At 41.9% G+C, this 4,160-nt stretch overlaps 1 long non-coding RNA gene across 1 annotated transcript in view; it reads right to left on the reverse strand.

The window, feature by feature from the left end:
- Positions 1 to 3,691: 3,691 nt before the first annotated feature.
- LOC108761015 (uncharacterized) overlaps positions 3,692 to 4,160 on the reverse strand; it is a 7,257-nt gene continuing 6,788 nt past the window's right edge. Inside the window, exon 3 of the long non-coding RNA XR_001940107.1 lies at positions 3,692 to 3,701. This is a non-coding gene — a long non-coding RNA (uncharacterized LOC108761015). The remainder of the gene's footprint in view (positions 3,702 to 4,160) is intronic.

Genomic DNA, 4,160 nt, shown 5'->3' on the forward strand with positions numbered 1-4,160 from the left:
CGGGCCGCTTGACCGCTTAACGTGTGAACTTCATCGCGTATATATTCATGTCGTTACCAAATTTACGAGGGTATAAACGGCATAAATATATACGTAATGATGTTCACACATCAATCGGCCTGTTTCATATTTTTATACATTTTTAATTTAAAAGTGACTTATTAAAGCATTAAAGTAACTATACAGTGAAATGTCGACATATAATACAGTGCTAATGAAACTATAGATAAATAAGTCGGTAAATGACAGCAATAAACGAGTGCCATCTACCGTCGAAAATATGAAAAGGAGATGACTTTTTGAGGCGACGTATCTTACATAAAATTTTAACATTTCAGATTTCGCATCACGATATCTCCGTCCGTGTGACACGTAGAGGTAAAATAAACGTTTATTTTTTCATTCTCAAGGGTAAAGTCTGTACTTTACGAACCTTTAAATGGATTTTGAATCTACCCTTGAGTGAGTTCAAACCGATGTAAGTTTAAACTGAAGTTAGCGCTGTACTTAGAGTGAGCGCTGTACTGCATTCAGTGTGTACAGCGCTAACTTTAGTTTAAACTTACTTCAGTTTGAACTCAGTCCAGTTACCGTTGAAAAAACAAACGACACAATTGTAACTATGCCTCGTTTAAATGAAATTCAGTGTGTGCAAATCGTTGCTCTTTTGCAAGAAGGATTGAGCCAGAGCGATGTTGCAAGAAGAATGTGCGTTAATCAGTCCTCTATTTGTCGAGTTTTAACTCGTTACCAACAAACAGGAAGATTTACCAACAAAAGGAAGAGTTTTAGTCGAAGGAGAGGACAAGGCCGAAGACGAATAACGTCAGTTCGAGAAGATCGTCTCATCGTCGATGCAGCAATACGAAATTCAACAATGATTGCGCGACGAATTGCGAATGAGCTTCTCCCGCACAGACGAATTAGCGATCAAACGATCAGGAGACGTCTGCACGAAGGAAACTTGAGGTCGCGGGCTCGTGCTCGTGTTCCAATGTTATCTATGGTTCATCGACGTTCTCGTCTGCAATATGCTCGTGCTTATGAAAATTGGATTGCCAGACAGTGGAACAACGTATTGTTCATTGACGAATCGCGATTTTGTCTCTTTAATTCCGATGCAAGGATCCGAGTTTAGCGTCGTCAGAGACATCGCTATAATCAAAATTACGTCGAGCCTGTCCAAGCGTTTGGTGGTGGTTCCATTATGGTATGGGGTGGAATTTCAACGCATAGACGCACGAATCTTGTCACTATACCACCTCCGGGAATGACTGCGGTACGTTATGTGGAGGAAATTTTACGTCCTCACGTCATTCCGATGCGTCGTCAAATGGGACGCAACTTTATCTTGATGCAGGACAACGCTCGCTCACATACCGCCAGAATTGCAATTAACTTCCTCGAAGAAAACAACATTGAGATGCTACCACATCTATCAATGAGCGCGGATTTGAATCCCATTGAACACGTACGGGATATGATGGGAAGAAGATCACGAAGATTAGAGGAACCGCCAACAAATCTGCAACAATCGGAAGCAGCATTACATCAAATATGGTGGGAAATTCCTCAGGCCTTAATTAGAGCCTCCATCAATATGCGTACACGTTTACAAGAAGTCATCCGAAGACGAGGCGGAAATACACGATTTTAAAGTGCAAACATACCGCCACATGACTCCACTCACCACACACACACACACACACACACACGCGCGCGCGCGCGCGCGCGCGCACTCACGCACGCACACATATACATGATGCGCAAAATCCGACCAGCAACCTCCCCGTGGTGCGCATCGGGTAGTGCTAATGCTGGCGGTAACTGAAATGCACAGATAAGTGTGATACACTGTATCTTAAGAACGAAAAATCGTACGAAGTTTTTTTTTTTAATTTGTAAGGGAACAGTTCAGTATTTTACTGCGGTTATCATAAAATTTACGAAAAAAATTTACTCCACCCCATAGAGTGTGTCAAACTATGCAAATTTATTAAAAAAAAACACGTTCTTATTTTTTAAGAAACGCCAGAAAGGGGTAAGGGTAGATTCAAAATCCATTTAAAGGTTCGTAAATTATAGACTTTACCCTTGAGAATGAAAAAAAAACTTTTAAATACGACCATTTTTCGCGGAGTTACGCTTATTTGAACTTATGCGATATTTTGATATAAATTTATCTATGCGTTAATTTTGTTGACGAGTGTATACTATAATAATATTTATACATGTACAACCCTTTATTTATTATTTTATATTGTTTAAATAATAAAATTTTGTTTATTAATGGTAAACTTACGATATGTAGATTTTTTTTAAATATCGATTTTCGATAGTGTAGGCGTATTTCCACGAATTAAATTTAAGATCCTCGGCTTGCAAGATTGTGCCTGTCCGTTGCCTAATAGAAAGAAAGAGGAGAGTAGGTAGAGACGAGCGGAAGATTTCCGAAGCTTCGGTAACGGCCGCAGGATTTCCCGTGAAAATGATTGGGCGCGAGAAGTCGCGTGATAGCGTATTATTGGTATGGTAGGCTCCCGATATCCTTCCACGCGGAGTGAGCAGGTAGAGGGAACGCGGATTCGGGAGTCAGTCTGAAAAAGTCTCGAAACGAATAAACAACTGTATCCACTAACCTACAGTTTCTTCAGAAGTGGGATTGATGTGAACGATCGTTTTCCGGTGAAGAAAAGAGATCAGTCGTGCGGCGAACTATTAGCGAGCGTCGTGTGAAGTAAAATTCTCACTGCGCGAATTGAGAGGGGACACGAGCGCGATATTTGACAATAAACGACGAGTACGGTATACTCTGTGAGAGTTACGTGCGGATAATTTGCGGTGAGTGAACGCATTTCCGAAGTACTGGCGGATCGTTATTGTTGTGTGTGAGCACTGTTGTTATCGCCGTCCTTCGTCGGTCCTGTGAGCACCACGAGTCACAATGAAACCATTGGAAGGAAACGACTTTACTGTGCATGAGCTGAAAGATGCTCTTCGCGAGAGAGGATTGTTCACGACAGGGACCAAAACAGAGCTGGTATTACGATTGAGTGTCGTAGATCCGAATATTTGGACGATTCTGGGCGAGAAACGGAGGCAGGCGCTGACAGGAAACGCGTCGAGTACGGATACTGCAGTGGAAACGACGGACGAGTCAACGAGTCCGGTAGACAATACTCTTGTTCCGGAAGGAGGATCAAGATCGCTACCGTTGTTACCAGAAGAACCTGATGATCATTCACAACGTGAGTTGGAATTAATACAAAAAGAGAGAGAGAGTCACTGGTGAGAGAGCAGCAGTTACTGCGACGAGAACGTGAAATGACGCGAAGTGATTCGAGGACGAGTGGCGTCTCATCAATGATTGGCGGTGTCCGCAACATTAAGGATCTCCAGAGTTCGATGCAACTGGAAACACGTTCTGGAGATGGAAGAATCAATTAGAATTGCTGAGGAATTCGTATCAGCTGGACGACAGTTCTACCAGGATTCTAATGAGCTCAAGATTGAAAGGGCGAGCGCTCACATGGTTTTATTCAAAAGCGGAATATCTGACATTGAGCATCGAGGATTTATTACAAGAAATTGAACAACTGTTTGATTTGCGACCCGGTAAATTAGCACTTCGGAAGGAATTTGAAGCCCGTATGTGAAAAATGGACGAACCATTTTGTGAATATTATCATGAGAAAGTTATTCTTGCAAACCGAGTGCCGATCGCTGAAGACGAGCTCCTTGACTACCTTATACTAGGTATGAAACCGGAATTTACCAATAGATGGCCGTAGCTGTCAATGTAGTTGCCGTCAGACCGCGTCATTGACGCCATTTCCTTGTTCTGACATTTGACAAAGATTTTCAACTCACAACAATACAAGTTTCATACAACAGTATAGTTTGTAATAGCGTTGAACATGTCGAATTTTGTGCCTGGAAACTGCGATTTGCGGACAGCATTGATTTTATGTTACCATTTGAAGAAAATTGCTGCAGAATCGCATCGAATGCTTGTCGAAGCTTACGGTGAGCATGCTCTTGGTAAATCACAGTGCTTTGAGAAGTTTAAAAAATTCAAAAGTGGCGATTTTGACGTGAGAAACGAAGAACGTGGAAAACCACCGAAAAAGTTTGAAGACAGCGAATTGCAAGCATTGTTG

This window comes from Trachymyrmex cornetzi, unplaced genomic scaffold (assembly GCF_001594075.2).
Source record: "Trachymyrmex cornetzi isolate Tcor2-1 unplaced genomic scaffold, Tcor1.1 scaffold236, whole genome shotgun sequence".
In the NCBI taxonomy this organism is placed as follows: Eukaryota; Metazoa; Arthropoda; class Insecta; order Hymenoptera; family Formicidae; genus Trachymyrmex; species Trachymyrmex cornetzi.